At 43.0% G+C, this 22099-nt stretch overlaps 1 long non-coding RNA gene across 1 annotated transcript in view; it reads left to right on the top strand.

The window, feature by feature from the left end:
- The first annotated feature begins 3021 nt into the window (after positions 1 to 3021).
- The window catches only part of LOC126203841 (uncharacterized), a 28107-nt gene continuing 9029 nt past the window's right edge, over positions 3022 to 22099 (top strand). Inside the window, exons 1-2 of the long non-coding RNA XR_007540392.1 lie at positions 3022 to 3176; positions 21848 to 21999. This is a non-coding gene — a long non-coding RNA (uncharacterized LOC126203841). The remainder of the gene's footprint in view (positions 3177 to 21847; positions 22000 to 22099) is intronic.

The following is a 22099-nucleotide window of genomic DNA, read 5'->3' as shown; positions in this document are numbered from 1 at the left end:
TCTACATGTCGTTACACTATGATGCTAGAGCTGTTCTGTGTCTCTAACGCCGGCCGCGGTGGCCGTGCGGCTCTAGTCGCATCAGTCCGGAGCCGCGCTGCTGCTATGGTCGCAGGTTCGAATCCTGCCTCGGGCATGGGTGTGTGTGATGTCCTTAGGTTAGTTAGGTTTAAGTAGTTCTGGGGGACTGATGACCTTAGATGTTAAGTCCCATTGTGCCCAGAGCCATTTGAACCATTTTGTCTCTAACGAAAGGCATAATTAATAGAAATATCAAAGTAATTTACGCCCAAATCCATTTCTGAGGCTGATCTCTATTCACTTTAGTGTAGTTGAACGTCTTTTTGGCATCATGATCTTTACAGGCGCAGAACGACATATGTGGGGAAGTCATAGTGCAATTTGGCCACGCAGTCACTTAGACCGTGTTCCTTCCCCAAACAAATTGATATGGGACTTTCAGACTGTCAAAATATCTCAGCTACTATCACCACGCTAGCAAGTTATTCTATTGGGAATCAATTATCCCTTGTTGTTGTTGTTGTGGTCTTCAGTCCTGAGACTGGATTGATGCAGCTCTCCATGCTACTCTACCCTGTGCAAGCTTCTTCATCTCGCAGTACTTACTGCAACCTACATCCTTCTGAATCTGCTTAGTGTATTCATCTCTTGGTCTCGCTCTACGATTTTTACCCTCCACGCTGCCCTCCAATGCTAAATTTGTCATCCCTTGATGCCTCAGGAGATGTCCTACCAACCGGTCCCTTCTTCTTGTCAAGCTGTGCCACAAACTCCTCTTCTCCCAAATTCTATTCAATACCTACTCACTAGTTATGTGATCTACCGATCTAATCTTCAGCATTCTTCTGTAGCACCACATTTCGAAAGCTTCTATTCTCTTCTTGTCCAAACTATTTATCATCCACGTTTCACTTCCATACATGGCTACACTCCATACAAATACTTTCAGAAATGACTTCCTGACACTTAAATCTATACTCGATGTTAACAAATTTCTCTTCTTCAGAAACGATTTCCTTGCCATTGCCAGTCTACATTTTATATCTTCTCTACTTCGGCCATCATCAGTTATTTTGCTCCCCTCATTTCCTAATCTAATTCCCTCAGCATCACCCGACTTAATTCGACTACATTCCATTATCCTCGTTTTGCTTTTGTTGATGTTCATCTTATACCATCCTTTTAAGACGCTGTCCATTCCGTTCAACTGCTCTTCCAAGTCCTTTGCTGTCTCTGACAGAATTACAATGTCATCGGCGAACCTCAAAGTTTTTATTTCTTCTCCATGTATTTTAATATCTACTCCGAATTTTTCTTTTGTCTCCTTTACTGCTTTCTCAATATACAGATTGAATAACATCGAGGAGAGGTTACAACCCTGTCTCACTCCATTCCCAACCGCTGCTTCCCTTTCATATCCCTCGACGCTTATAACTGCCATCTGGTTTCTGTACCAATTTTAAATAGCCTTTCACTCCCTATATTTGACCCCTGCCATCTTTAGAATTTGAAAGAGAGTGTTCCAGTCAACATTGTCAAAAGCTATTTGCTAAGATAAGTCGTAGGGTCAGTATTGCCTCACGTGTTCTAACAGTTCTACGGAATCCAAACTGATCTTCCCCGAGGTCGGCTTCTACCAGTTTTTCCATTCGTCAGTAAAGAATTTGCGTTAGTATTTTGCAGCTGTGACTTATTAAACTGATAGTTCGGTAATTTCCACATCTGTCAACACCTGCTTTCTTTGGGATTGGAATTATTATATTCTTCTTAAAGTCTGAGGGTATTTCGCCTGTCCCATACATCTTGCTCACCAGATGGTAGAGTTTTGTCATGACTGGCTCTCCCAAGGCTGTCAGTAGTTCTAAAGGAATGTTGTCTACTCCCGGGGCCTTGTTTCGACTCAGGTCTTTCAGTGCTCTGTCAAACTCTTCACGCAGTATCGTATCTCCCATTTCATCTTCATCTACATCCTCTTCCATTTACATAATATTGTCCTCAAGTACATCGCCCTTGTATAGACCCTCTATATAGGGAGTATCTGCTGAGAGGTCAGACAAACGTGTGGTTCCTGAAGAGGGGCAGCAGCCTTTTCAGTAGTTGCAGGGGCAAAAGTCTGGATGATTGACTGATCTGGCCTTGTGACACTAACTAAAACGGCCTTGCTGTGCTGGTACTGCGAACGGCTGATGGCATGCAGCTTTACTGTATGGTTAAATGATGATGGCATTCTCTTGGGTAAAATATTCCGGAGGTAAAATAGTCCCCCATTCGGATCTCCGGGCGGGACTACCCAAGAGGACGTCGTTATCAGGAGAAAGAAAACTGTCATTCTACGGATCGGAGCGTGGAATGTCAGATCCCTTAATCGGGCAGGTAGGTTAGAAAATTTAAAAAGGGAAATGGATAGGTTAAAGTTCGATATAGTGGGAATTAGTGAAGTTCGGTGGCAGGAGGAACAAGACTTTTGGTCAGGTGAATACAGGGTTATAAATACAAAATCAAATAGGGGTGATGCAGGAGTAGGTTTAATAATGAATAAAAAAAAATAGGAGTGCGGGTAAGCTACTACAAACAGCATAGTGAACGCATTATTGTGGCCAAGATAGACACGAAGCCCATGCCTACTACAGTAGTACAATTATCCGTACGGGATGACAAAACAGGTTGTGGATAAGTGCGGTGTCTTTTGCTATGGCCGACAAATGCAAGGTGGAAGTACAAATACTCCAGCGTTCCTCCAGTAAGTATTTTGTAGAAGCACAGCAGCCGACGTCAAACGCCTCGCACTCGCTACTCGCTCTGGCCTCGAGTCACGAGCACCGGAATCTGACTAGATCGGCAGGCAACAGACGGCTCTGACGTCAGAGACCTGCAGCCTCCGAGAAGGATGACAAGCCGGCAAAACGTGCGCGGCCAGAGCGGCGTATCAAACGCGAGCACAATGGGCGCAACCTCTCGAAGGCCGCAACAGATCTGTCGAGTGTGGGGGGAGGGGAGGGGAGGAGAAGCCCTCAGCGGCCCTTCATAAGGCGGCGTCCGGCGGACCAGACAGCACCCACCTGCTGCATCCACCATGGCTCGCTCCGGCACGCTCACCGCCCTCTGTCTGGTGATGGTCGTTCTGGCCGCCGTCACCACCCAGCACGCAGTCGAGGGTAAGCCAACAGTCTCATTCAGTTATGTGAATCGAGAAGCTCCAATTATGCAAACATCAATATTTTTTGTGTTCAAACATGTTCCGACACATTCGTGCCATCATCAGGGAGTGTTTTATTCAGTTCTGTAAAATGTAAACATGTTTTGAGTATTAACTGCTGGGACCAAAGTTAGGCGTACGACAATTTGCCCCAACACAAAAGAGGACAGATGTCACGAAAACGTAATCCCAAAATGTAACTGCGAAATATTTTCGCGCAACAAGATTACGTTTATACAGGGCGCATCAGCTGCTCCTACCGATTTCGTTTTCAAGCAACCCGCGTTTGTATCAGGAACGGTATCCAGACAGGCGGCAGCCACATAACCGATATAAGTTCCCCTTCAGAGTTTTGGGCTAGGGTTAGAAAACGGGGCCATATTGTAAAAAATACAAGTGAGGATAGGCCATGAGTTACAAGGCACCTATCTTTCTTCAGCCATACTTATGCCAAGTGTCTCCAATCTTTTTTTGTGTAATTAGCGGTGCAGTAGACAGGTTTCGGATGTCTCTGTAAGTTTATTCCGTTTTTGGTACTTAATCTTTCGTAAATGGTGGAGAAACGTTGCCCTACAAAGCGTGTTTCACCAACGGAAACAACGAACTTGACAGAAGATATCAAAATGGGAAGCATGGAAGTAACAGGTTTCCGGTATATAACACAGCAAAAAGATTAATATTCAGAGTAATTCAGCTGCCCGTACCGATGTCGCTTTCGGCAACCCTACACGACACAAATATGTTGTCGGACAGTTCACTCTGGAGATGGGAAGCACATTGTCAAAATGTTGTACAATGACTGCCAAAGTATACAATGACATCTTAGACCTACGTACAAATTTTGCCTATTAAACTACTTTAGAATACTAAGGTGGCGAGTCATATATTAATCCTTTTATTGAGTTATACACCGGAAATTTGTTACTTCCACATTATCCATTTAAATCTATTAATTTCGTTGTTTTCGGTAGTGAAATACACTTTATAAGGCAACGTTTCTCAACCTTTCATCAAATATTAAGTACTACAAACGGAATAAACTTACAGAGACATCAAAAACCTGTTGCTACACCGCTAACTTCGCAAAGAAAGACTGGGGACACTTGGACAAGTATGACACAAGTAAAGCTTATCTTGGTCCAAAAAACCGTGTAATTCATGGTCAACCCGCCCTTGTGGCTGGTCATAAATGATACTGCCTATTACCTGTCCGGAAAATTGCTTTTAAAATGTTTTACAGCTCTAGGTAGTATTTTACAAAGTATTGTAAGTCAAAAGCATCAACTATGTCCCTCCTCACTACACTTTACTAAACATCTAATAACTTCATCTTGAGTGGTTCTGGAAAGAACGGATTGGCCGTCCCTCTTCTTGAAGTTGATTCCACCTTGGCGCCCAGAACATTTTTTTCCTCGTAGCCATGAAGCGCTGATTTAGATATTTGGTGCAGTTGTCCAGCTTTTCTTACGATTATTCCTCTAGATACAGCATCAACTGCCTTCTTCACGGGGTCTTCACCTTCAGAGGGATGAAAATCTCAGACGCGCTGTTTTCTAAATGACATAAAAAGACAGATGAACATGTTCTTATAGCATTGCGATAATAGCTTTTGCTTTATCTAGTGATGCAAACGTTGTTAAAATTGCTTTGAAACTAAGAGAAACTTTTTCTCGGCATATGTCCCTAATCCGATATCTCAAGTAGCACGCTAATTTGCAAACTTATGTACTCACTCTCGTGTTTAGTGTAAAGGTTCCACAGTGAATGACTGACGACGGAAAATTCAGCTCAAGAATAAGAATGTGTTTTATTAGTTAGGAAGTTGTCCAGCCATTCCAAGCCTCCAGAATGTTCGAGTGTAGTAACTTTTGAAGCGTTACCGTTTCCTCATTTGCCACAACGTCCATGATATAGTTGGGTTTAATAAAATGATTTTACACGCATTAATTGGTATGGATTGAACGCCTTTCTTGGACAGTTTTCCCTCCTCCTCCTTACGAACACAATGACAGTTGTAAGGAAATCTCCACAGCACCTCTCTTCAAACTGTCCTCTTACATCCCAGATATGTGATGTCAGTAGCAATCAGTGAACAGAAATAGACGGTACATAGAGAAAGACATTCACTAGTATCCAGCAGTTAACTGCCCTGAAAACGACCGCTACAGAGTTGGTCGAAACGTCGGCAATTCCGCAGCTTTAGTGTTTTATAATGACGCGGCCTAATACCCTAAATTATTTTATTCAAAACTTTCGCGTTTGACTGGATTAGCATAATAAGTTTTGGCCTTACATGTTAACAGGTCAGCATAAATCTGTTTTCTTCTTTCGCAAGCTACGTTGCTTATAAACGTGGGGTGATTTCACACTTTAACTGTCCCTCTTTTAGCTGTCCATCCCCAAAAGCCTTCTCCAAAAACAGTCGTAAGTGGCTTGGCTGAGAAATTGTCTCCTCGAATAGTATCTATCTATTTGGTAACGGTACTCTTTTTTTTCTTTACAGATGTTCCGATGCTGCTAAGGAAATCAAGACAAATTTTTAATATCGATAATGTAGTCTTCAATTACTAACTTTACTTCCAGATCTGAACGCCACAAAGTTCAGTACGGTGTGTGGCAGTACATTGTGTACCAGTATCATTCCCTCCCCCCTTCCTGTTTCACTCGCGGATGTCACGCCGGCCGACAGATTGTCGCTTCCCTTTGTCCCATTTTGGACCCTGACTCTGAATTTTAAGAGTCTGTTGAGCAGTTCTGTGACGCTCTCAGGCCAGCTAAACAAATTCTTTACGCACCGTGCAGCTCTTTCCAAGTCCTTTCTATCTCTTTCGTTAACTTCGTAATGACACTATAACGTCGAATCAGCGTCATCGTAATAATCATCATCATCATAATCATCATCAGCCCATCCAGTTACTTGGTGATGTGGTCTCTTTGAGTCGGCACGCAACAAAGGATCCCAGCAGGTTCTACCATTTCTGCCGATAATGAGCTTCCCGTTGCAAATTTATTGCATCCAGCTGTCTTTCATAGGTCTCCGGTCCATCTGCAAAGTGTCTTTCCTTCGGTCTTTTTTGGTAAATCGAGCTCCAGTCTAGTATTTGTTTTGGCCATCTGTCGTCGTTTCTTCGAGCGATATGACCGTCCACACCCATTTCAAGGTATTCTACATCTACATCTACATACATACTCCGCAATCCACCATACGGTGCGTGGCGGAGGGTACCTCGTACCACAACTAGCATCTTCTCTCCCTGTTCCACTCCCAAACAGAGCGAGGGAAAAATGACAGCCTATATGCCTCTGTACGAGCCCTAATCTCTCTTACCTTATCTTTGTGGTCTTTCCGCGAAATGTAAGTTGGCGGCAGTAAAATTGTACTGCAGACAGCCTCAAATGCTGATTCTCTAAATTTCCTCAGTAGCGATTCACGGAAAGAACGCCTCCTCTAGAGACTCCCACCCGAGTTCCTGAAGCATTTCCGTAACACTCGCGTAATGATCAAACCTACCAGTAACAAATCTAGCAGCCCGCCTCTGAATTGCTTCTATGTCCTCCCTCAATCCGACCTGATAGGGATCCCAAACACTCGAGCAGTACACAAGAATAGGTCGTATTAGTGTTTTATAAGCGGTTTCCTTTACAGATGAACCACATCTTCCCAAAATTCTACCAATGAACCGAAGACGACTATCCGCCTTCCCCGCAACTGCCATTACATGCTTGTCCCACTTCATATCGCTCTGCAATGTTACGCCTAAATATTTAATCGACGTGACTGTGTCAAGCGCTACACTAATAATGGAGTATTCAAACATTACATCATTCTTTTTCCTATTCATATGCATTAATTTATATTTATCTATATTTAGAGTTAGCTGCCATTCTTTACACTAATCACAAATCCTGTACAAGTCATCTTGTATCCTCCTACAGTCACTCAACGACGGCACCTTCCCGTACACCACAGCATCATCAGCAAACAGCCGCACATTGCTATACACCCTATCCAAAAGATCATTTATGTAGATAGAAAACAACAACGGACTTACCACACTTCCCTGGGGCACTCCAGATGATACCCTCACCTCCGATGAACACTCACCATCGAGGACAACGCTCTTAGCGTCATGTCATTGACCGTTTTTGTACGTCTGATATTTACTGTTTTCTTGCAGTCCTTCTTTGTGCTTCCCAGCACTAATCTTTCCATTCCTCTTTGAACTACTATGAATTTTATAGCAATGAACTCAGTTAGTGTCCATATCTCACAGCCGTAAATCATTATTGGCAGTATACATCGATCAAAAACTGTTTTCGTCTGCTCAGCTGACGTCAAAGGTTTGAAAACTGAAGAGAATCTTCCATGAGCTTGCCATCTCAATTTAATAAGTCAAAATAGTTCTGGTTTTAAGTCTCTTTTTAAAATTACAAGTTCGAAGAGATAGACATAATACTGCGACCCTTTGCAGTTGTGTACTTCCAACGCATATATTTCCTTCCAATGTCCATTCATTCATCGTGATCTTGGTTTTGTGATAGTTCATTTTTATACTAACGTGAGAGAAGACCATTACAATTTCGTTGGCTAATATTTGGAAGTTCTATACTACTTGAAATAAAACGATGTCATCAGCAAATCTTAGATTATTTCATTTCTTTCCCAGAAATTAGATTCCCTTCGTTTCCCAATTTAGTTTAGATATTGCTTTTTCCAGGACTGCTGAAAATAGTCTTGAAGATACACTTTGTTTTACTCACTTTTCAATGGGAAATTCACTGGTTTTCTTCAACAACACTCACGAACGCTGTGGAAGTTTGGTGTATCTTTTGGAAATCTGCTGACAAATCTCTCTGGCATCTACCTTCCCAAGACTAGATTTGAGTAGTGTTCCATCTCCGACATTTTTAACCAATCTCTGACCTCCAGCATCTTTCCAACAGCCTGGAAGCAGGGACTCATAAAGAGCTATGAATAAACAAGCGACACTTATGTTGCTTTTTGGATCTCAGCAAAGCTTTTGACACTGCCAATTTTGACATACTACTTGCTGAACTCAAAAGTCAAAATTTTTCTTCAAGTTCTGCGCAATGGTTCCACTCCTACCTTACATCCTACCACAATGTGTAATGATTGGAAGAAAAATGTTACGGTGGAAGGATGTAGTATCATGGTTTCCACAAGGATCAGTATTGGGCTAATTCTGATGATGTGTCAACTACTCTCGAAGACTGTAGGTATCACTTACACGCTGACGACATTGTTACATTTAAGTGCAAGTCCAACAAACTCGTGCACAGTCATCCGGTATGTAAATGTCGATTTACTTGCCATATCAGTATGAGCGCAGAGCACAGTTTGAAACTTAACCCATCTAAAACGCAAGCAATCTTAGTAGCTTGCAAAATACATATTACCCTTCAGTTCAGAGAATCTCTTCCACTATTAACCCTAAACGGCACAAAAATAACCTTTCCTTCCTCTGCAAAGAATTTGAAGATAATTCTGAAACATCATTTAGACTGGACTGAACACGTAACTGCAGTCGGCAAAAAGGCGTCAAGCGTCACTTCATTCAAGCCAGAAATATAAACACGTATTTCCTTTCAGAGACATTAATACTTCACTATGAGGGTGTCATTTACCAAGGACTTTCGTACGAAAGCTCGTGCAACTGGCGATGAATTCTGTGTACGACACACTTGGGACGCTCTTTAGGCCATATCAACCAGCCTACGAACAGTTATCACGGCTACGTACCGATAAGCGTAGAGAGTATCATACTGTGTTAGCTACCTTGTCTTCTCAGTCATTGCACTCCTTATTTGTCTTTATTTCTCACTCTATGTGAAGAGGACAGCACAAATACTGGCTCTCAACAAAGTAAAATTTTCTCACGTCGCAATGCCATGTTTTCTAAATCATTTTCTGCATCAGGAATCAGACTTTGGTACAATCTTCCTCGGAATATCAGAGAAATTAAATTCCTGTCAAACATCAAAAGGCAGCTAATGGTCCATCTTCTATCACAACTGCCATGTCTCGTACATACTGTGCGGTTCATTCGCGTCAGACCCTTCCCCCACGACTTTTCCCAACCCTGGTCGGCAGAGTTTTCTGTTTATATAAAGTTCTTTCCTAACAGCCACTTGTCACTGTTATTTCTATTTTCTCCTCTTCCTTCCATCTGATAATGATAAACATGGCTTTAAATGAGCTAAGCGATATCATTTAAATGCCATCTACCATTATTATCACTGTTGTTGCTGTATTGTCGGTTATTATTATTATTATTATTATTATTATTATTATTATTGGAAAAGTTTTGTAATATCTTCGGTTTGTGTTATTCCTGATCAGATGTAATAGTAGCAATAAATAAGCAACAAACAAATAAGTAAATTCCTAATTTTCAGCGGTTATGACTGATTCCAGTGACTAACCTCCGATCATGCAGAAAAATAGTATCAGGTTTCGCTCTAATTCTATTGCGTCAGAGGTTTCTTTGCAAATCAACGTCTACAATAGATCAACTACACTTCTCAATTTCTGTTTTTGCTTTACTTTGTTTTTAAATGCTGTAGGTCTCCTGTCTTTACACAGATTGATAAATTCCAACTGCTTTCTAAACTGATTCTTACTATTTTTTCGTGAACAGCTTGAATAAATAGTCCAGTATTATGTTTGTTCTGAAACAATATATTGATAATTCCTGCATTCATATGGATGGTGATGTTTTATGATGTAAACACTTTTGAAAATAGTCGCAAAATCGTCGGAATAGATCGGTGAGATCCTTCGTATGCTGATGGAAGCATTGCACCAAACACTCAGCCTGTCTCTTGCAAACTTCACAAAGTTTCCGTGACAATGCTTTACGTAATTGTTTTTTAATACGCCTCACAGCGGCAGCGGCGCTTTGAAGGCCATGACCTCGAAGTACTGTCTTCCCAATCTATCGGCGGCCCTGAGAGGAAGAGCGCACAGCGCTAAGCACTTCGCATGAAAGTATGCCTGGTCTTTGCTTTCGAAGAACGACATATTTACCAGACAATACTATTTTTATACGTGTTTGTAATCCACTATTGAACTCGCAACGCACTGTCTCGTGTGCGTGTGGTATGTACGAACGTGAAGAGCAGACTTTCTCCTACCACCACCCAACAAAACTCGTATAATTAATGACAAATTCTTCTGAATAATGCACTGCGAGAGGCAACAATAATACTCATTTACCCTTGCGGTTTTGTTAATGTAATGTATGAACGCGAAACAGATAAAAGCACTGATTTCCATAAATGAAATAAAAATCACAGAAATTATTTACTTGGCGATGTAGATGTTTTTGTCCGTGGGTTTTTCTACTTTGACACTATTGACGCTACGTTATTATTATTATTATTATTATTATTATTATTACTGACGTTGGGTCCTACTGAACCACGCGATGGACAACAAGGGGTATTTTAAGCACTTCGTTTCAGCTTTAGTTTGTGTCCACATTACTGTTATTCTTTCAGAATAGGCTCTCCTCTGCTCGTCAGGTTAAGTTGTTCCGTTTCTTGGATTTTCCTGTCTGTCCAATTGTCCACTCGTGAATTTTCCGCCTAAATATTTTCCTGTCTTGTATAGCAAGTTGTGTTATGCCTGATTCGTCTTCTTTTACTGCACCGATCCATCTTACTGTTCCAATTTTTGCTTTTCTCCGTGTTTAGCAGAATTCTACAATCAATCTACTTAACATGGATCGTAACGTTCTAATAATATTGCCGTAGAATTGTAGCTTGTGTTTTGTGCTATCTGAATACATGCCGAAATACTTTTCACTTTCTTTATTTGCTCTTAGTATGTACTGTGATGCTAACTGTGTGGATTTTGTAAATGGTTAGAACTGAAAGCAAATGTTAGCGAAATATAGCCGCATCACATTGACGACAGCGAGAGAATATTATAGCAATCAAAAATTGAGTTATGGAATTAATGATCTAAAACCCTGCGTCGTCTAATATTTTTAAAGATTAAGTAAATGTTATCTTCTTTTAAATCAGTGGTAGGATCCTGAACTCGTTGTTGAAGAGGGGAGAAGTCTTGTGACACAATGTAGTTTCATTGTAACAAAACGATTTGTATGATAATACACAGCGATAGTCGGACTTCGTAAAGAAGATTAGATCGCAGGCTCGACTTGTGGATATGAAAATGGATAAAGGATAGCGCGCTAATGGCCCGCGATAGATACGTTACCAAACTAACCGCTTCCAACAAATCTGACAGGGTTAAACATTAATAAATTTTTATATAACATTAGTGAAACGGGTCAAGTACGTGGCTAAAGAATGAATACGTAGTTAAGTTTTTATCAATTATTACTCAAGCAAGAGTACAGAAATGACAGTTACATGGCCTTACAAATTGGCGGTCGGAACAAGAGAGAGTCGATAAGGAGAAGAAGGCTTTTCGTGCTACGCTTTTCTCAACACAAAACAGATAAGATCGTCAATCGGAAAAAAAGACATTAGTCAGTTAATTCGAGATAAATTCGTTTTTAAGCATACGGTTCTACCCCTGACACAGTTAAAAACATAGATTCTCTACAGTACGATCCTTCTACAGTATAATCTGGACTTAGTTTTCCTTAATACTTTTCGTTTTCTCTTTCGGATTTCTTCAGAGTCTGTCTTTCTGTTTAAAACGAATGTCATAGCCTCATAAAGACACTGCGTTGATGACAGTGCTGTAGTGCCAGAGTTTGGTGTCCTCTGAGATACATTTTTTTTTTTTTTTTTTTTTGTAGACGTCTCTTCTAAGCCTCAAAACTGATTATTTAATGGTCTCAGCTAAATATCTTAAATGCTCAACTCTCTCGATTTACACGCATTTAGTAGTTTTTAGAATTTTCGGCGCCAAATTGTTGCTGAAAATATATATATATATATATATATATATATATATATATATATATATATATATATACATATATATATATATATATATATATATATTTCGAACCCTCCTCTTTCTGCCGGTTATTTAATAATTTCTATTTGTTTCGAGCTGTTTGAAAGTGCTGGCATTGAACTGACAGGTCGTCTGCAAAAGATAACCAGTCCACAGTAATAATGGTTCTTCCCAATTTTATGAGTCCGTGAATTTTTAGCTCTGATTTTAGTTCCCGCCACTCATGAATTCCTTTTTTCTAAGACAGAGTTGAAAAGCAATGGAGACAGTCCATCATCTTCTCTCACTCCTGTTTTAATTTCAAAATGTTCCGAAATATCTCCTGTGAAGTTTACCTTAGTTTTTGTATCGTTTAGTATTTTACTAATAATGAGGCTGGTTCTTGTTTTCAGACCTTATTGTTTCAAAATTTGGAAGAGAGACTTCTATTAACAGTTATCACTAAAACGTAAAAGAATATCAACAAATTCATCCATTTAAACGTTTAATTACTTATAGATCTAGTTCCACGACGAGTGCCTTTTATTTTTTATTTATTAATTTATTTTGAGTCATCAGTCTTCTGACTTGTTTGATGCGGTCCGGCACGAATTCTTCTCCTGTGCCGACTTCTTCATCACAGAGTAGCACTTGTAACATATATCCTCAGTTCTTTGCTGGATGTATTCCGATCTCTGTCTTCTTCTACAGTTTTTGCCCTCTATAGCTCCCTCTAGCACCACGGAAGCCATTCCCCGATGTCTTAACAGATGTCCTATCATTCTGTCTCTTTTCCTTGTCAGTGTTTTCCACATTTTCTCCGATTCTGCTCAGAATCTCCTCATTCCTTACCTTATCAGTCCACATTCGTTTGTAGCACCACATCTCACAAATACTCCGATTCTCTTCTGTTCCAGTTTTGCCATAGTCCATGTTTCACCACCATACAATGCTCTGCTTCAGACGTATATTTCTCAGAAATTTCTTCCTCAAATTAAGGCCAGAAGTATCATTTTTGCCAGTGTTAGTCTGCTTTTGATGTCCTCTTTGCTCCGTCCGTCGTGGGTAATCTTGCTGCCTAGGTATCAGAATTCCTTAACTTCATCTACCTCGCTACCATTAATCCTAATGTTAATTTTCTCGTTTTTCTAATAGATACTACATTACACATTATGCTTTCCCATTTCTGAGTTTGAGAAACTGATTCAACAACCTCCCCCCCCCCCTCCCCCCCCCCCACCCTTTTCCAATCTCCCCGTATTGAGGGAGATAATGAGCTGAGAGAAATGAAGTAGTCAGCATTTTCCATCGCAGAGCTCGCGAATACAGATTTGCAGTAGTACGCATTAAGAAATGAAACTAAGCGTACTAGACAACAAATGGATCACTGCCGCGAGACATCACACGGTTACCGTGTAACGCTGCCGCAAGCCCTGCGAAAAGCCACAATTCTGCGAAGAAGAGTGAGACGTCCTGCTAAGCCCGCAGGACAGGACAGGTTGTTGGAATTGTGGAAAGTGGCCAAAATGAGCGGCTGTCAGTTACACTCGAACACATATAACTTTATTTATTTGACCAAACATTGCAGTACAAATTCTTGAACTTAGTTACCGACTGAATACGCCACACTATCTTATGGCTTAAGGGCACAACCACTTTAATTTAAAAACAAATCGGCTAAAAGCCCTTAACTCAAAATTCAGACGCCCAAAAGAATATTTAGAAGACAGAAGGCCTCACGTTAAGTAAGTTCTATAATTTTCCTGAAGGCCCAAAAATCTAACACTTTAAAAGCAACAACCGTAATTTAAAGACGGCTGAAGGCTCAAGGTAAAATTAAATAAAAAAACACAAGGCAAAAGGCCTTAACTTCAATTAGGCTGAAGGCCCGAAACAGTCTGATGCTCGAAAGACAAAGATCCTTAATTTTAAAACGGCTGAAGGCCCGTGACTTACAAGACAACTAAAATAATTTTTATTAGGCAGAAGGCCCAAGGCTTTATCTTTAAACTATATATTAATCAGGTTGAAGGCCCAAACAATCTAACACTTGAAAGGCAAGAAACTTTAATTTTAAAGCTGCTGAAGGCCCATGACTTAAAACACCACTAAAAACAATTCAACTTTGATTCAAAGCCTTCGGCTATGAGCCGTACAAATACACACAATAGAAAATAAGAAAAGGCAGTGCAGCTTACGGCGCTCAGAAGTTTCGGGGGTCGGCCAGTACTTGAAATACTAACGATCACTTAGGTGAGGCAGACAGTCGGCCCAGCCATTCTTCATCCGACGACAACCCAACCAACAGACAGTCAACGGACCCACCGACAAGGTAACTTGCACTCCACTCGACCAGCACACAACCGAGAGTTCAATGCGGAACGTAAAAGGCATGGACGCCCAGAACCAAGCGAATATCGATACATACCGCTGCTGCCTCTCACGGAGAGAGCGAACAACAGCATAATCGCAATAACCGCGGGACACCAAACACAGAATAGGAACCAAGGTTTAAACCAACGCACAACATGAGCCCAACATGGCTCGAAGAGAGTCTGCAGGTTTCCTTAGGTGACCCAAACCCAGCTGCAGCCATTCATTCATTATTTGATCCCGTAGAGTTGCCGCATTGTGGAAAAGTACACTGCTACATTTCACCCTCTGTTCTAAAAAGTCTTCATTATTTTCTATGGAATTAAGACCGTGTGATTCAGCGGAACGATAAACGTGTGATAGGGTCCCTACAGCTGTTCCAAATACAATAACGGAAAAAAGATCGCAACACCAAAAAATAAGTAATGTGTGGTAATGAAATTTCGGGAATACATTCGTCTAGGTAATATATTTAAGTGATTAATATTGCAAGATCACAGATTAATGTAAGCGCGAGTTAAGTCATTGCAAGCGTGAAATGCTGTTACATTAATAACCGGTGTAACCGCTAGAATGTTGTATGTAAGCACGCAGACATGCATGCAATGTGTGAAACAGGTGTCGGATGTCAGTTTGTGGGATGGAGTTCATGCCTGCTGCACTTGGCCTGTCAATTGGCTCTGAGCACTATAGGACTTAACATCTGTGGTCATCAGTCCCCTAGAACCTAGAACTACTTAAACCTAACTAACCTAAGGACATCACACACATCCATGCCCGAGGCAGGATTCGAACCTGCGACCGTAGCAGTCGCGCGGTTCCGGACTGAGCGCCTAGAACCGCTAGACCACCGCGGCCGGCGCCTGTCAATTAATGGACCGTAAATGCTGATTGCAGATGACGCTGGAGTTGTCGTCGATGATGTCCCATATGTGGTCTGGAGACAGATCTGCTGATCCAACAGGCCGAGGTAACATGTGCAGACCCTGTAGAGCATGTTGGGTCACAACAGCGATTTGTGGGCTGCTGGAAAACACCCCCTGAAATTCTGTTCATGAATAGCATCACAACAGGTCGAAGCACCAGACTGACTTTCACTTTTGGAGTCAGGGTGAGCAGGAAAACTACCAGAGTGTTGCTGCGGTCACAAGAAATCGCACCCCAGCAGGTGTACGTCCAGTGCGTCTAGCACACAGACAGGTTGTCTGCAGCCGTTCAGCTGTCCACCTTCTAACCATCACGACCATCACTGGCACCGTGACAGAACCAGCTTTCATCAGAAAACACAACACAGCACGACCCTGCCCTCCAATTAGCTCTCGCTCGACACTACTGAAGGGATGGTTTGATGTCAGTGGAATGCATGCAACACGGGGACTGGTTCTAAGCTGTCCATGAAGTAACCTTTTTGAAACAATTCGCTGTGTCACTGTGTTGGTGCTGGTAACTGATGCTCAAATTACTGCTGCTGGTGTAGTACGATGGGCCAGAGCCGTACGCCGAACGCGATGTTTTTCCCTTTCGGTGGTGTCAAGTGGTTGTCCGGGGCCGAGTCTTCTTGCGACCGTACTTTCTCGCGTCCACCGCTGACAGCAGTCATTTATAGTGGCTACACTCCTGCCAAGCCTTTCTGCAGTATCGCAAAAGGAACATCCAGCTTCTCGTGGCCCTATTACGCGCCCTCGTTGAGACTCAGGTGTTGATAATGGCGCCTTTGTCTTGACTAACGTCAGCCCACCACGTCCATTCTCAAAAGTAACTAACAATCACGATTGTTACAGTGGGTATTTAAAAGGAAACTGATTTGCATCCTCATAGTGGCGCTACTATCGTCAAATTTATGGGATTGGCACGAAATTTGAATAGACATCATCTTTGTTGTAGAAACACGCCGACCAATTTTCGTTTGTCACAAAACTCCTTCTTGGTGTCACGTTTTTTTTTTTCAGTCTATGTAGTCGCAGATGATATGTTCCACACCGCTGGAGGTGCAATAAGAACACAGCCCAGGTAAACAATGCAGAACAAGTTTATTAGTAAACATATGAACTCAAGTCTCCTCTAAAGAGTAGGTTTTCACATTGACAGTATATTATTAAGTCAGAGTTGGACTTGAATGGCACAGTTACTATTTGTTGGGCTGACAGCCTCAAGAAATATCAAGGTTACATGCTGAGTACGCTTTGAAAGGAGACAGTTAATAACACAGAGCTCCACGACGCCCGCTGTGCAGAGGTCACATGTGGGGAAAGCCTGGTGGCGACACTAGCTGGTCCACGCAGAGTTTGTTGCTGTTTGGAAAACGGAATCGAAGCCTCTGCTGGTTCCTTACCGAGACTGTGACTGACGAATTGCTACTGGGGTCAGCATCTGACCTGGCACAGCTCTGGCGCCAGTAGTGGTGCATGGTACCCTCCACCACGCACCTACGGTGGCTTGAGGAGTACCTATGTAGATATAGATGTGGATACCGTGAAGGCACTAGGATACAGTCCGTTCTGTTTGTGAGGACGTGAGCCTCCAGAGGCCAAGCAACATGTCCGCGGGGTCAGCGACCTCTTGTGGCGATTGCGCTGCCGCCTGCTGAGCGGTCGGTCGGACGAAGCCGTCTGGCTGTCGTCTGCTGGAGTGGCCCACGCAGCTTTACTGTGTCGGCCACCCAGTTAGCACTGATGGAGTGGATGCTACGTGAGAGGTGGACGGCCCCGAAATAGCACCAGATACACTCTAAGATAAAAAATAAATAAATAAATAAAAACGCAACACAGAGGAGCAGTACAAATTGCTCACAAAAACTTTGGCGGCTAGTGGATGACTGTGACGCTGCAACGCAATTTCTACATCTACATCTACATTTATACTCCGCAAGCCACCCAACGGTGTGTGGCGGAGGGCACTTTACGTGCCACTGTCATTACCTCCCTTTCCTGTTCCAGTCGCGTATTGTTCGCGGGAAGAACGAGTGCCGGAGAGCCTCCGTGCGCGCTCGAATCTCTCTAATTTTACATTCGTGATCTCCTCGGGACGTATAAGTAGAGGGGAGTAATATATTCGACACCTCATCCAGAAACGCACCCTCTCGAAACGTGGACAGCAAGCTACACCGCGATGCAGAGCGCCTCTCTTGCAGAGTCTGCCACTTCAGTTTGCTAAACATCTCCGTAACGCTATCACGCTTACCAAATAACCCTGTGACGAAACGCGCCGCTCTTCTTTGGATCTTCTCTTTCTCCTTCGTCAACCCGATCTGGTACGGATCCCACACTGATGAGCAATACTCAAGTATAGGTCGAACGAGTGTTTTGTAAGTCACCTCCTTTGTTGATGGACTACATTTTCTAAGGTTCTCCCAATGAATCTCAACCTGGCACCCGCCTTACCAACAATTAATTTTATATGATCATTCCACTTCAAATCGTTCCGCACGCATACTCCCAGATATTTTAGAGAAGTAACTGCTACCAGTGTTTGTTCCGCTATCATATAATCATACAATAAAGGATCCTTCTTTCTATGTATTCGCAATACATTACATTTGTCTATGTTAAGGGTCAGTTGCCACTCCCTGCACCAAGTGCCTATCCGCTGCAGATCTTCCTGCATTTCGCTACAATTTTCTAATGCTGCAACGTCTCTGTATACTACAGCATCATCCGCGAAAAGCCGCATGGAACTTCCGACACTATCTACTAGGTCATTTATATATATTGTGAAAAGCAATGGTCCCATAACACTCCCCTGTGGCACACCAGAGGTTACTTTAACGTCTGTAGACGTCTCTCCATTGAGAACAACATACTGTGTTCTGTTTGCTAAAAACTCTTCAATCCAGCCACACAGCTGGTCTGATATTCCGTAGGCTCTTACTTTGTTTATCAGGCGACAGTACGGAACTGTATCGAACGCCTTCCGAAAGTCAAGGAAAATGGCATCTACCTGGGAGCCTGTATCTAATATTTTCTGGGTCTCATGAACAAATAAAGCGAGTTGGGTCTCACACGATCTCTGTTTCCGGAATCCATGTTGATTCCTACAGAGTAGATTCTGGGTTTCCAGAAACGACATGATACGCGATCAAAAAACAAGTTATAAAATTCTACAACAGATCGACGTCAGAGATATAGGTCTATAGGTTTGCGCATCTGCTCGACGACCCTTCTTGTAGACTGGGACTACCTGTGCTCTTTTCCAAACATTTGGAACCTTCCGTTCCTCTAAAGACTTGCGGTACACGGCTGTTAGAAGGGGCACAAGTTCTTTCGCGTACTCTGTGTAGAATCGAATTGGTATCCCGTCAGGTCCAGTGGACACCACGCAGCCGGCAACGATAGTAAACAGGGGACATGTAGATACTAGCACATAAAGTCTTTTCAGATTACACTCCGTGTACTCAGTTGGACAGCAACAATTCCTCGCAGATAGACGCGTAAACAGCACACGCAAACGTCATAATTTGAGAGAGGACGTGTAGTTGAGCTCAAAGAAGCCGGTTGGAGTACTCGACGTTTGAGCAGGAGTGATAGCACTATCAGACGATGTTACAACGAATGGCTGCAGCCTGGTCGAACCTAGGGAGTCGACAGAACTTGAGTACCGATCAATCGTCAGAGAGGCACTCAGAGCTCCGGGTACATCATTATCATCCATCCGACGTGTAACTGGTGCTTCAGTGATCGCACGAACCATTTGTAGGCGGTTAACAGAAAGGGGGACTGTGCTCACTACCATTGACATTAGCACATCAGAAAACCCGTCTGCAGTGGTGTCGGGCACATTCGGCCTGGAACGTCATTGACTGGAGTAGAATTGTCTTCAGCGGTGAGTGCCGCTACGAACTGAGCCCCGACGGCCAGCGAAGACGTGTCTGGAGAAGCAGCGGAGAGCAGTTGGGTACCAACCTCACTGTCGCCCTCCGTGCAGGCTGCCAACCAGGAGTCATGGTCTGAGGTACCATTCCGTAAGAGGACCCCTTTGGTCGTCATCCGTGGTACGCTTACAGCACGGCGTTACGTCGACGATATTCTGCGCCTCGTTTTGTTACTCTTCACGGCAAGCCATCGTCGGCTTATGTTTCAGCAAGATAACGCCCGCCCGCACATGGCAAGAGTATTTAGTGTTTGTCTTCGTGCTTGCTAAATCTTACGTGAACAGCAACACCTTCGGACCTCTCCCCAACTGAGAACGTTAGGGGCATTATACACAGGGCTCTCCAACCAGCTCGTTCTGACGATGTAACGCGCCAGATGGACAAAATGTGGCAAAATATTCCTCAGGCGGACATCCAACAAATCTGTGAATCAGTGTCAAGCCGAAAAACTGCTTTCATAGGAGCCAGAGGTGAAACAACGCATTATTGACTTTCTCAATTTCCGAAGCTCTTCCTCTTGAACAAATCCTCTATTTTTTCTGAAATTTTAATCATTTGTTTGCCTGTACACGTGCAGCACATCTACTGATTTCCGTCCCACAGTTCCGTTCGGATAATTCCTTTGTGGAGCGTTGCTTTTTACTTAGAGCGTTTTTTCTATAGCATTATGATGGAGTGATTTAGTAGAACAGTCAAGGTGCGATGGAGAACCCGATTGTTTATCAAATCAGGAACGTGGGTACGCAGCTCTGCGAACGCGGCTGTTTCCATATTGGAATACAGATGTGTCCAGAACATAACTGCCATGAAGATGTAGAAGAAAGAGTAACCCTTCACCACCAGTAATATTGAAATAAACGTACTGATTCATATCCACAGTAACCTGAATGAGAGGGCCCAAGTCGTTGCACGTAAAACACCCTCGAAACATCACAGAACCACTGACAGCTTGAACTACACTCTTCGCACACTACAGGCTAACTCCCTCACTGGCCTGTCGTTTTGTATCGTTCGAAAAGCGCAAAAATAGCCTCCAGTTACTGTCCAGATACTGCGTTGTTTGTGAAAGATTACCGTCAAACCTCCTAGCCTAGGGACGCCAGATGAAAGTTGATGTCGTCAAGCCCTGAATGAAAATTGCGCAACAGGGGAGGGGAGCTTGAGAGCGCTACCTAGAGAGCGTGCCTTTTCTGTACGATACTAGGCAACGGGCTGGAGGGCTCACTCGCTGATGTGTGGGTCCCTGCATTCTATTTTTTTTTTTAATGGATTCCTTTAACTTGACTCTTTTGTGAATTTTTTGGTATGTTAAAGATTGATGACAATTGATTATCTATTTATTTTGAACATTATCACTCGACTTAACAGCGATTGCAGCAATTGTTCCAGTTTACAGATATTACAGTTTTACAACTTATAGCTCGGGTATGTTATATACTAATCTGCACGCACATTTCTACGGGCAAGAGGGAATTGCGTAGGCCAAATGTATACCACCAAAGACTCCCAATATTTTACATGGGACATCCACTATGTGAGGAGGATAATGGGCAAACTGGGGACCAGATACATTTCCGAAATTAAACGAGAACATTCATTTCCTTAAACAGTCCGAAGCTGGAAAGAAAAGAATTAGTGCAAATATTCAAATACCTCTCTGCGCGTGAACATCGAGACAGACGCACTGAGGGCATGTCTGCTCACTTATCCCGTCTTCTGTAATACTCCCACAATATCGCGGGCGTCCAGAGGTCTTCCTGGGCCCCGGTGGATCGGGTGGTCGAATCACTTGGCCGTGACCAACCCCTCCACCACAAATCTTGTGACACTGGAACGTCTTTGACTTTTACCTGCCTGTGCTGTCTCTCTGATCCCCTACCCAGGAGTAAGGTTGGCACAACTATACTGCAGAACTACTTCCCAACTAAGATTTCCCCACGCTTTATGGAAAGGTGTGAGGAGGATTAGGAAAGTTCATATGCAGATTCACATTCACGTACAAGAAATTCATAATACACGACACATATAAATACGTATTATGAAGCCTGACACATTTCTTTCCACCCGTCCACATGGGTTCTGTTGCACCCGCGGCCGGCCGCGTCGCGCAATAAAATTGGCGGCGGAGCCGCCTCCGTTTGTATTTCCCGGTGCGAGCGAGCAGCGAAACCTGCTGCTTATGGAGCGGAAACTACTGTACCGTTTCATTTGGTCCATTGAAGACGCGAGGTTTCGTACACTGGTGTCATTCATTGCTGTCGTGATGTTGAATATGTCCGGTTGTAAATGTTTCCAATCATTTAGTTTCTGGTTTAACTTTCTTACACTGTCGTTCTCAAGACCAATATTAAGCAATTTCAGTTTTTCGCGAGACGTTACAAAATTTGCAGCTGGCTCTCTTTTGCTACTGCCGTCACCGCAGCACTCACCCGCCCTGTGTGCATTGTTGCAGGAGCAACTAGAGCGGTGCGAGCCTCCACGTGTACGCCGGGCAGCACCTTCATGCAGGACTGCAACACGTGTCGCTGCAACGTCAAGGGCACCGCCGCCTCCTGCACCACCAAGATCTGCGCCGGGTAGCCGGGCAGCCGCCCACTCTGCTACGTAAGTCTGCCCACACGCTCGCCTGCCGCAGGCGTTAAAAAACATAAAAAAACTCGTAACAGAAACTTTAGTCATCAATAATATATTCTCCTTCACTATT

Source organism: Schistocerca nitens, chromosome 9, assembly GCF_023898315.1.
Source record: "Schistocerca nitens isolate TAMUIC-IGC-003100 chromosome 9, iqSchNite1.1, whole genome shotgun sequence".
In the NCBI taxonomy this organism is placed as follows: Eukaryota; Metazoa; Arthropoda; class Insecta; order Orthoptera; family Acrididae; genus Schistocerca; species Schistocerca nitens.
Note: the sequence above shows the minus strand (reverse complement) of the source record. Positions and strands in the feature narration are given on the sequence as shown.